The sequence below is a fragment of the Nanorana parkeri genome, unplaced genomic scaffold (genome assembly GCF_000935625.1).
Source record: "Nanorana parkeri isolate BGI_ZX_2015 unplaced genomic scaffold, ASM93562v1 scaffold241, whole genome shotgun sequence".
Lineage (NCBI taxonomy): Eukaryota > Metazoa > Chordata > Amphibia > Anura > Dicroglossidae > Nanorana > Nanorana parkeri.
Window position 1 is genome coordinate 901,066 of NW_017306509.1, and position 13,440 is coordinate 914,505.

Below are 13,440 nucleotides of genomic sequence, written 5' to 3' on the forward strand. Positions count from 1 at the left end.
AACAATTATTTTATTTGTATCATGACAGGTTCCCTTTAGGACTAATTTGCTGTTTTGTTAGTCTACTTCTTCCTAAGTAAGATACATTTTTCTCCCAAGGTCTTCATTTGAGCAGTTGACACATTTCTTTTACTACCTGAAAACCTGTGTACCTGGTTTGAATCTCAGCAATTGATTTGAAGAGTTGAGGATAGCAGATTTTCAGGTGACAACATCCTCTGGTTACACAGTGCATAGCCAACAATATGCAGATAAAAATGTCCTGGTTATATTTTTAACATGTTTTTATAACCAACAAACTAATCAAGAGCTTAATTAAACATTGCTAAGCAATGACTGCTAACCAGAGGTCTGGGCTATAAATAGCAAGTGTAATGTTTTACATGCTGCTTTATTTTCCAGAAATGATATGTCGTTTTTTTAATGTGTGTCAATGTTTTATGAAAAAACGACCTATTTCCTGTTCTAGCTTTTAATTAGGTATGTACAGAATTGCTGATAACAAAAGCAGTCGGAGCTTGTGTCATAATAGTGATGCACAGTAATTGTGCAGTATGTATTTTTCTTTCTCTCAGGGGAATACCTGCCATGAGACCAAGTGAAATAATAGTCTTAGTTGGCAAATTCAAGAAGGAAAACGATTGGCGGGGGAAGGAGGGGAGCGGTTTCAGGACAGTAAAGTTAAGATACAAAAGTGTGTAAATAAGAGCAGTTCTCTTTTTGATCAGGCAACTTCCATTGAGTAAAGCAAAACCTCCCCTCATTTGACAATCACTTCCTGTCTTGGTGACCACAACACAAGGCACCTTTCTCTTTAAAGAGAACATGTGCTGATTTTTAAACTTTAAAAAGTAAAAGTCTTGCATAATAGTATGCACCACAAGATTAGCCAAAAAAACTAATTTCCTCTGCACCAATTTCTGATATAGTCTTAAGCTGGCCATACACCTTACAACCATCGCACGACTTTCATCATGCAATGGTTGTAAGGTCATTACAATTTCGTACGACCTGCCTATCTTGGACAGGCAGATCATACTTGCGATCATTGCAAGCCGCACCCCCCTGAGGACTGTTGGTAGGTCTTAGCCATCAAGTGTAGAAAAATCAGGCAGTGATAAAAAGTCAAACTAAATCAGGCAGGGTTTTTTTCACAAAGGTAATAGAAGGCGACTTGTAGTATTTGTTCTACTTAGGAAGCAATGACATACAGAATGAGCCATTTCTATTTGTACCAAAGATAGTTGTGTTAAACTGGAACTGCTTTAGAAGTCTTGGACCTGTGCATGTAAGGCCTCATGTACATAAGTGTAAGTTCCTGAATGCAAAATTTCCACGTTTGGGAACTTACACCCATACATGTGTAAACGCCTACAGAGGTATGTCCGTGTTTAGTGCTTTCTGTTTATACATTCCTGTGGACAGAAAAATGCAGCAGCCAGGACTCCCAGGCACCACAAATACAGGTATTTTGCACTGCAATATACCTGTATTGTGCCTGTGTCCTAGTGATTAAATCATTTAAAGAAATGCTCTTAAGGGTATCTTTATTTGCCAACACATAGAAAATTCTAACAGGGTTATTCACAAAAGGGTGAAGGGTGAAGGGTTTGGAGAAGGCAGGAAAAGTGAACAATCCAGGACAACATAGCCAAACTGGAAAGTGAGCTGAATTGGAGAATTTTTCCAAATCAGCTATATTGGCCTAGATTGTTCACTTCTCCTGTCTTCGCCAAACTCATCACCCTTTTGTGAATAGCCCTGTATGACTCCTAGTTTGGCCCTTGGAATCTCAAAGAAAGCACAAAGCTAAAGCATTTGGCTAACTCACCAGAATGAAGGTTTCTTAATGTGTGCTTTAGGAATAACTGTTTTGTGGACCCAGAAGAAGGCAAATAACCCCCATTGGCCAATTCTGTCCTACCAGACTCCAAATATCACAATCACATTACACCCAGAACCTACATACACCACTGCACTGACTCCATACCACTGCAGAATAAATAGAAATACCCCCAATGGCCTAGAAATAAAATTATAAAAAAAAACAATATAGAAAATCTTTTTTTTTTCTTTTTCTTTATCCTTCATGTTCTTTTTCCAGTGTATTCCCATGTTAATTTCCTATTTTCCTAGGGGCCTGTAATGCATTCATTCAGAGGAGATGGCAGTGAAGAGTGTGCTGTCTGACTTCTATGTCTGGGGCAAAGGCAGCTTGTGCACAGACAGGGACATGTGGGTGGAGCTAACCATGTTGCAAAGGTTTTAAAATAAATTTTCACCTCTGAGGGGGCATATAAAAAAAAACCATATGCCAGCAATGTACACCATGTGTAGATGATGTCGGCATATGTAGATCCTGGATATAAGCACAACACTTACTTTTTTTTATTTGTCCTCTCAGGAATCGCTCAGAACAACATATAACGGATTTCTTCCCCCAACTGTAGTCACATCTCCCGGTCACTCTGCACAGTCCCAGGGCAATAGGGCTGCAACAACTAATCGACATAATCGATTATAATCAATGATTGAAAAAGTTGTCAACTTTTTCAATCATCGATTAATCGACTTCTGGGTAGTTGGTCCTGTTTACGGCTCCACACACGCTGCGCACCGCAACTCCTCCCCACCTCACGCTCGCCGCTGCCAGACCCACCCGCATCCACGCTCCACATGCCGCACCTCCTCCCCGCCTCACGCTCACCGCCCTCCCACATCCATGATCGGCACAGGGGCGCGGGGGAGAAGAAGTAAGGAGGAGCAGGTGGGGGGGATGACAATCGCCGATTAGACAGGCCCTATCTCAGAAGCAAGTTGCTGGAAGACTGCTCAGGTAAGCCTGCACTCCCCCCCACATGGTGCTCTATAATGTATTGCTGGGATCAGCTATATATTCCTCTATAGCTGATGATACATTGTGCTGTATATTATACAGAGGGCTACAAATCCCAGCAATAGTACATTATACATAGTATGTATAATGTACTATTGCTGAGATTTGTTGTATCCCTCTATAGCTGGTGGTATTCTGCATTGCACTGTATAGAGGACTACAAAACCCAGCAATAAAACATTATACAGCGCAATGCGGAATACCACCAGCTACAGAGGAGTACAACAAAACCCAGCAATAGTACATTATACAGCGCAATGAAGAATTCCGCTAGCTATAATGTATTGCTGGCATTTGTTGTATTCCTATATAGCTGGAGGTATTCTGCATTGCACTGTACAATGTACTATTGCTGGGTTTTGTAGTCCTCTATAGCCGCTGCCATTCTGCATTCATTGCTATAAAGTTTTACACTTTTAATTTCACTATATTGCACACCAAACTTTTTTTTTTCTTATTTACTTCCACCGCTCCAAGCTTACTCCTGTGATGGACTACAATCTAAATACAAACTAGTAGTCCTATCACTGGAGCCATTTTTTAAAATGTATTTTATTCTGTTTTATCCGATTAACCGATTAATCAAACTCAATAATCGGCTAACTAATCGATTTTGAAAATTATCGTTAGCTGCAGCTCTACGGGACAATATGTATATCGTGTGACACTGATATACCCCCCCAATGTTCAACTAAATCATACCAAGCTCAGTGTACTTATTACACACAATCAAATGTGCCACAAAAACAGGTGAATGTTAAATATACAAAAGCAATCCAAATATAAGATTGAAAATGCAATCCACATCAGTGCCCCAGACAAAAATCTTCAATTAGGGATGCACTGATACACCGCCCACTTCTCCGGTAACCCCGCACATCCCCGGTAACCCCGCACATGCTCAGTGACACCGCACTTCTTCTGTGACCCCACACATCCTAAGTGATACCGCACTTCTCCGCTGACACCGCCCATCCCCGGTGACCCCGCACATCCTCGCTGACACCGCACTTCTTCTCCAGTGATACTGCACATCTCTGGTGAACCCGCACATCCTCGGTGACACCGCACTTCTCCGGTGACACCACGCATCCCCGGTGACCATGCACATCCTCGGTGACCATGCACATCTCCGGTGACACCACACATTCTCAGTGACCTCTCACATCCCTGGTGAAACCGCATATCCCTGGTGACACCGCAAATCCTCAATGACACAGCAAGGTAGGGGATCTATCAAAACTGGAGTAGACAAAATCTGGAGCAAATTCCAGGAGCAGATTTGTACTGCAGCCAACTGCTCCAGATTCTGTTTGCTCCAGTTTTGATAAATTCCACCCATTTATTAATTTACAATGTATCTATTTACCACCATTCTTGCCATTGGTAAATGGCAAGAATGGTTCCTTAGCCCCCTATGTATTAACAATAAAGTTAGGTGGAAAAAAATGTAAAAAATAATTAAAGTTGCAAATAAAATTTAAAGTCACACATGAACAAGAATTTAAAAAAACACAATTTTTTTAAAGTCCCCACCCAAACATACACGCGGGTGTGTATATGTGCGAAAACGACGATTGCGCCCATTACGCCGCACATGTTACATATTGCAGTGAAAATCGCAGTGAGAGCAATAATTTTAGGGCCATTTATCACTGATATCACTAAACTGATGAGCGGTAAAAGCTTTTAAAGCGTCGCCTATGGTCAATTTTGGGTATGGCAGTTTTATGCAATTTCGCGGGTGTGTGCAATTTTAAAGCTTGACATGTTTGGTGTCCATTTACCCGATTTGACCCCGTCTTTTATATTTTATCAAAAAATTGAGTAATAATTATTGTTTCCTAACTTAATGTAAAAAAACTTTTTTTTTTTTCAAAATTTTCAGTAAGTTTTCCTTAATATAGTAAAATATAGTGGTGACTAAATACCACCAAAAGAAAGCTCTATCTGTCCCCAAAAATGGTATAAAATTCATTCAGATAGAGAATTAATTCTCTATCTGTCCCCAAAAATGGTATAAAATTCATTTCAGTACAGCGTTGCATGACGGAATAAATGTCAGTCAAAGTACCGCAGCGCTGAATACTGAAAAATGGCCTGGCCAGGAAGGGGGTCTAAACACCTGGTCTTCAAGTGGTTAAATAAAGTATGAAAAACAGCACAGTGACTCCTGACAACATCCCCCTGCACCTCTACATTAGCACAAAAAATACAAATCACGTACAAAAGGTGGAAATGTCCTTTAAGGCAACAGAGGCAAAACAACTTCTCCTTTAAGCATTTTTATGTAATGAGTGATCAGCAGTTACGACCATGCATTATTCTTCCTGCAAAGTTTAACTCTGTACAATAAGTTCCTTATATATATAAAAGTCAAAAGGCAGTTCAAGAATGCAAGGCTTACATTCGGGAGGTTGCTTGAGGTGTGCTTCCCTAAGCACCCATAAGGCTTCCCAGAGATTACTTTGCTAACAAGGGGATGTCTCAGCCAGTAAGGTGTGCAGAATTGTACCAAACCAGAAGACTGGAAATGTTCTTAGTGTCCTGTCCCTGTAAGCCAGGTTGACTCAAAGGTTGTCCAAACGCATCCCTAAACTATCTCTCCTCACCAGAAGCCTGTCCCTTTTTCTAGGCCTACCATTTTTTCACTAATGGGTCTCTTTCTCTGTCTAAAACTTCCCTAAATTGCAGGCATGCCAACAATGATACAGCATGGGCTATATTTAACCCCTCTGCCTCAAAAGATGACTAAATGTCGAGAGAACTCTGTGTCCAACTAGATACAAGATCTCCCAAGATGGCACCTTAAGTCCATGGCAAAGGACACAATGGTCCCATACTTGACTCTCCTCTACACAATGGTCCCATACCTGACTCTCCTCTAGTAGTGATCTACAGTGTCATGTGACTACTTTATTTACCACAGAAATAGGAAGTGATTTAGCAATCCAATGATTGCTGCATCATACCCCAGCCCTGCTAATCTGCCCGCAGTGCCACTTTTTAGATTAACAGAGGCTTTGCTGACACCTGCCTACACAAGCATGTACACTTACATACATACATACATATAAACTCTGAATACATACAAATGTGGGGCATGGAGGAATATACAAACCAAAGCAACTAATTATTGTTTACTTTTTATCAGTTTAGAGCATTTGGAAGGATGAAAGATTACTGCTGGTTAGTTACTGTAGGTAAAGCATTTTGCCTATTGCTCTTGGAAGTAGCAAAATGAAGTCTGGATTTAGTTCAGAAGAAGGTAACACCTTCTCTTTAGTTTGCAGAAAAAAAGAGACACCCTTTAGAGGACACATTTTACAGGGTAGATGTCAATATATTACACAAGTTCTGTGTTGCCAAATAAAGATATCCTTATGAGCTTGTCAATGCACTACCTCCCAAGTACCACTTCTAAAGTGGTACCAGTCCTACACCTCTATTTTGATCCAAATAGAAGTGGTTCATTCTATATTTAAATGTACACATTTTGCATTTTACACTCATTGCCAATATACTTCAGGCAGCCATTTAATGCTTTCTGTCAACTGTCTGAATTATATGTCTGGTTAAAGTCTGTTTGTGTATAATGAAGCACTCAAACACATACATACATTAGTAATATTTGCACTGCACTCAAATGTATAGATTGGAAGGATGGATATATGAATACCAGTGTAATTAATTAGAGTGCACTTTTCATAGGGTTGAAGTGGTCGCATGAATGAAAAGTGCAGGCAATGTTTATTGCTATGTTCCTTATTACATTTAAAAGATTAGAGTTCCCCTTTAAAATAACCCAATTATATTTAAAGGTGTTCTTGACTTTGCAGACAGTGAAGGACATTGCTGAACTATAGGAAATGCATATGTGTATAAAATGTGCCTTAATCCTTTCCCTGTGGATTTCTCTGCTTTACTGCTGCAGATGCACAGCACAAGCCTTATTTCCAACACCTCTAAGATATCAAAGAGTGAATTCTTAGTGCAAAGATCTGTGCAGGCACAGAGCATGTAAACTGCTGTGTGTCGGCATGGGAATGAGACATTGACAGGCAAGCCTCTAAATCCAGGAAGGAGAGACCTGCTGAAGACAACAATGGGGACCTGGTTTGTGGAGAGGCAGATTACCTCAGAGAGCCATGAGGGAAAGCCACAGCCAGTTAGGAGCCTCCATTCCTAATGTGATGTGATTTGGTGGGTACATTATTTTATGTTTTTATGTTACAATTCTACCTTAAAGTGTACCTGGGCCCCAAAAAATGGACATCAAATGATTTATATATTCTTAAAAAACAGTTACAAAAACTTTAAAACAAGCCATCCCCTGACCAAGCCGAAGTGAAGTCAGCCAAACGCCGTTTGGCTATCCACTTCAGCCCTGATTTAAGCCATACATTGGCTAAAATCAGCCATACATAAGCTAGCTTTGGCTGGCTTCGATTCAGCCTGAACATGCTCTGAATGCTCGGCTAACCCGAAGTGAAGGAGCCATTCAACTCTGCCGTTCACCACTATTCTCATATGAGAACGGCAGTGAGTGAATAGTCGAATGCTGCCAAGGTAGCGGGCAGAATAAAAAAAAATGACAAGTAAATAAAAGCAAGAAAAACAGAGCGGGGTCCCCCTCCTGAGCAATACTAGACCCTTTAGATCTGGTAGGAATGTTAGGAGAGACCCCAAGTTAAAAAAACAATGCCTCTGCAGAGCTTCCGATGTCACTGCACTGAGCTGAGCCAAACGAATGTGTGTTTCATTGTTTTGCTTCCACTTGCCCTGCTGGTCTGATCCAGCAATACCCAATGCCTGTACTGTTTGCACCATTGTGAGTATGCATTTTTCATTTAATAAATTGCATTTTATTGGACTTTACGCACTATGTCTTTGTCCTTTTTCTCTTTCCTCCAGGATTTATGTTTGTACCTGTGATCTGAGGAGACCTTATCGCCTTTACTGTGCATGGGCTTCCCTCCCCGATTAAGAAGGGAAACCGCGCATTTGACCTAGCTCTGCGGGTCTACCTCCCTTGTTGTTATCGTTCACTGGGTGGAGGTGAAGGTCTGATGCATTGTGTGATTATCCTTACCTGAGAGTTACATGCAGATTGGCTGTGAATCATCTGAGGAACTTTCTTGCAAGATCACCATTGTTCTTTTTTTGGGACTCTTTCTGTTTTTGTTGCTTTTTTTGTGTATAGATCTTTTCTATGCCTTATTTGCTTTAAGGCTCATATATGTGATTCATTTATATATGTTTCATTGTATTAGATGTGCATGATTATTAGCTTGGCACAATATTGATTTTTCAGATTAGTGGAATTCTCAATTAGCATGTTTAAATACATTCACAATTGTGCTACAAATAAAAAGGAAGAGAAGGAATCTATTAGACTGGTGCATTCATTTTTGTCAGAATCGACATTCAGATGAAAATTGTCAAATTCCAAAATTTGGATGCATTCGAATTTCTGAGTGGGGGAAAAAACGAATTTGAATGTCTCCGAATTTTTGACAAGACAATTTGGACGCATTCTAATTTTATTCAAATTTTATTTAGAATGAACTGATTTGCTGTTAAATGTGAAAAGAAAAAAAGAAAAACACAGTGGGGTCCTTAATTCATATCAGACCCTTTAAGAGTGGTAGGAATTTTAGGTGGGACCCCATGCCAAAAAATAATGTTTGTGGTCCCCCCCCAAAATTTCATATCAGATCCTTCATCTGAGCGGTGGCCTGACAGAGCAGGAAAGGGGAGGGAACAATTGTGTGCCCCCCATGCACCATACCAGGCCTCTCGCCCTCACAATGGGGCAGGGCTGCTACATTGATGAAGACAAGGGCCTCTTCCCCACAACCCTGGGCTGGTGGTTGTGGGGGGTTTGCAGGCAGGTGGGCTTATCTGAATCTGGGTGCCCCCTTTCATAAATGCCCAGATGTGAATGAGTAAGGGGTAGTTGTTACCCCTACTCATTTACCAAATAAACATTCAGATAGTAAATAAACACACCATATAGTTTTGCCAAGTCCTTTATTAATTAAAAAACAAACAAAAAAGTCCCACAATGTAAATCCATTATCAGTCACGTTGTTCAGCGATGCAGATCCTTGTCAATCACAATGCCTGCCACCCACCCAACAAAAGAAAAAATCCCCGTCGCCTGCCAGCTAGTCTGCACTCACTGAACACTATCCGCTAATTACAGCTCTACTCCCGAATGTAAACAAAAGGGCGTAGCAAGTCCATGACGTCACTGTCACTTTTTGAAAGCACCCAGATTCAGATAATCCAGAGAGAAAGGAGGCTGAACCTATGAAACGCATTGCCTAGCAATATCTGACACTTCATGACCCAGAAGTATCCAGAAGCTGTGGCATTGCCTACAGGAGAACCAGTTACAGCACTGCTCAGTAATCGGATCGGATCCGTGTCTCACAGCACAGGTGATCTGGAACCTTTTGGGACAGGACTTGACTCTGCTCTCTTTATGTGTCTTCCATTCTGAGAGCAATCTTGAACCAGCAGCTTAGAACAGACTTCCATCTGATGTGTGACAGGAAGATTTTTTTTAAAGAAATAAGTGCATTTCTTTTAAGATTTCCCTCTGGAGACTACTTCCTACTTACTCTTTAGTCACCAAGCCTCAAGCAACCTGAGTTACACATTATAACATTACTGTCTCAAACTACTTTTTTACGTGCTGTATATTGATTTCAATTCAAATGCATATGTCATACCAAGGAGCCACATTATATGCCGCAACCATTTGCTCATGCAACATTTAAATCTTCCTACACAGTACAATATACATAAGAACAAAGCTTGCATAGAATTTTGTATATAGGTTTTAAACCAGTGCATTTGAATTGTATTTGATAGCACAGTTTGCTGTGATTTCTGTATAAATATGTATATGGTGCCGTGAGGAATTTCCTTGGAGCTGTAAGTCAAACCATGTATTACTCAGTCTGAACTACACATATAATGATAGACGATTTTCCTGTAATTCTAACTTTACTGAATGCTTCATGAAAGTTGTCAATAGAGACTCCTTGCTGAGCTACCGTATTGGAAAGGAATATCAACATGGGGTTTTGTCTTCTACTATCTTTATTTCAAAAACCGGCAAATGAGTCAGCTTGAATGAGGCCAACATCTAGCAGAAATGACTTCAATCAGAACTAGTAGTAGAATATTTTCTTAAATTGTATGAATTGTGATAAATACATGAAAAACATATCCATTCCCACTTTTAATCTCTAAAATTTTCTATGTGCTCTATTTTCTAGCTACAAAGCCTACCAGATGAACCCTAACATTTACACAATTGTTATAATTTGTGAAAAACATTGAATGTGACTTATTTTCATGTCTTATATACTTATCCTTTGTACTGCATAGCAATGTGTAATACGTAGCATCAATTATATTTTTTATCAATACAACAATAGTTTTTTGGATACACTATTGAAAAAAATTAATGTCAGAGAATAGAAAAATTATGTTGTTTTTTGGAGAAAACAATGAAACTGGTGACTTTTCTAGAGTACTCGTTTGAGGCTTGAGGTGTTTGCTATAAGAATAGGGATTTTGTTATGTGAGTTAATGAGGTTGATGGGCAAACAGGCTGTTCACTTTGCAAGAGAATAATGCACTTTGCTGGGATGTTTCCCCTTACTTTAGAGAATGAGGTGAAGGTCTGCTGACTTCCATCACCCAATCATGAGCAAGTCAAAATACTGATTTTATTTTTCTTTCTTTCCTTGCTTTACCAAAAAAGGGAAACATTCCCTTGCAAAATTAACAGCCTATTTGCTTTTAGTAAAGCAACCTCAATATGTCACACACTTTAGAATCCATATTTTAGAGACATACACTTGCACCTACACCTACTTGAAGGCTTTAAATTAGTATTTTAGCCAGGCTGCTAGCAGAAAGATTAGAGGATGAGAACAATTATTATCTCCAATCAGCTGGGTTGAACACAGGTAGAACCTTTGTGAATGAGGACACTCACTACACTGGAATTAAACAATGAGTGGACATGTTAGAATCTTGAAAGATTTCTATGATTTCCAGTATAGTTAACCACATCTGTCCATAGCTGTTTGTGATGTCCTGCCCCTCCCCTCTTTCTCAGTACGCACACGAGTGGGGAAACATCCAGGCGATGGCTGTTTACATGCAAGCAATCAGGCATCTCTAGAGATGCCCAATCGCTTGGACTGGCTGCAGGTGTGTCCCCCCCCCCCTGCCACCGCCGCCGCTGCTGGTCCCGAAATCCAATGTGCCCAGCATAGGTAGAGTCAGTGGGCGAGGTAACCATATGCGAAATCCGAGCCTCAATCCAATAACGTAGCACAGGTCAGGGCGGGCACACATTTAAAAAAAGTAAAATAACACAAAAATGTTTTAAAGTCCCCCCCCCCACATACACATGCAAACATACGTTGGGTGCGCCAACGTGCAAAAACGACGATTGCGCCTATTGTGCCGCACATGTACATATCGATGCGAACGTCGGAATGAGAGCAATAATTCTAGGGCTGTTAATTACTGATAACATTAAACTGATGAGCGGTAAAAGCTTTTAAAGTGTTACCTATAGTCAATTTTAAGTGTAGTCGTTTTCTGCGATTTCGCGGGCGCACGCAATTTTAAAGCTTGACATATTTGGTGTCTATTTACCCGACATGACCCCGTATTTTATATTTTACCAAAAAATTGGGGTGATAATAAATGTTTGATAACATTTCATAGGGAAACAGGTTTTTTTACTAAATTTAGGGTACTTTTTTGATATAAATCGTAAAAAATAAAAATTCCAGTGGTGATTAAATACCACCAAAAGAAAGATCTATCTGACCCCACAAAATGGTATAACATTTGTTTCAGTACAGCCTTGTATGACTGAATAAACGTCATTAAAAGTACCGCAGTGCTGAATACTGAAAAATGGCCTGGCCAGGAAGGGGGTATGCCCCCGGAAACGCGTCATCACAGGCTATCCTTGCTGGCACACAGGAATGGCTGTGCAGCTGTCACTTGTTTACATTTTGGTCCATGCAATTCATACTAAGCTCTATTTATGTTTATCCTTGTGAGTATCATTCTCATCAATTGTTTTTTAATCTTAATAAACCTGTCTGGACTAGGAAAGGTGCCCCCTGTTTGTGTTTTTTCCCCAGATTTTGCAGTCTCCCTGGCTGGAGTGGGGCAGCGACCTGCAGAACTTTTACTACATTCATATATTCTTATATATTTATACCATTTTGTCTTTTTTCCTCTGGTGGAGCGGTCCTTTTTGCCGCTTTTTGTTTATATTTGTAATGCTAGAAAACTAGCCTATTATAGGAGCATAGAAATTATTTCCCAAGAGTTTTAATATGTTTTAAATTTTAAAAAAAGGCTATATAGAATTAAAAAAAATAAACTCTGATAATTCTTGGCACCTTCTAGCTTGGAAACTAAAATCAATTAAATTGGGTTTGTAAAGACCTATTTTACATTTCTCCCTGAGCTGCTTAATGCTTAAGTACAGAAACGTTACTTTGTTTGCAAACAACTCTAAGTGATTTATTATTGTCGTGCTGCATAGACATAACCTTCCACAGAAACGTATTTCTGAGTTCAGCATCATTATCCTTGGAGAAATTGAATTCCTCTGTGAATACCGGACTTTATTTTTAATTAGTTAATCATTCTATTAGGTTTAACAGCATCAGTACATTAGGTTTAGGCAATATACAAGCTGTTGTTAATTTCTCAAAGTGTGATGCAATTGTCACTGCAGGGAGATTAATAACCTACCTGGTTATTTAAGGTACACATTTATTATCAGTTCATTATCTCTAATAGGCAGAACATCAACTGCATAAAGTCAAATCTATGTTTATATTTGTTACTGAAAAGAAGAAAGGAATGTTGATCTCTCCCTTGCAATTTGTAAAATCACTTCAACAAATTAAATTATACCACTTTTGCTTCCTCATAATACATAGGGGTCTATTCACAAAGCTGCCGAGGGCAGCCGAGTGAATGACCGATCAGAAGTGAAGTGAGCCGAACACTGTTCGGCTATTCACTTCAGGCTGGTACGGCTGATTTCAGCCGTATATCGGCTGAAATCAGCCGGACATCGGCTTGCTTCGTGTGGCTTCGAAACAGCCGAACATGCTCAGCATGTTCGGCTGATCCGAAGTGCAGAAGGAGTTCGACTCAGCCAATCCAACATCTGGATCGGCTGAGCCGAACCTCCGGCAGGCTTCACACTGCTGTTCGGGCTATTCTGAAAGATCCCGAACAGCAGTGAGAGAATAGCCGAATGCCGCCGAGCGGCATTTGGCTTGGCTGTTCTGCTCGGTCCCTCAGAGGCACCGAGCAGAACAGAAAAAGAGTGAAAAAAGTAGAAAAAAGTAAATAGAAAACGATTGTGCAGAGCTAGCAGTGACAGCTAGCTCCGCCCAATAGTTTCCTATTGTCCGGCGGCTCTGCTGCTGTAAAAAAAAAAAAAGTAAAAAAAATGTAAAAACTCTCCCTGG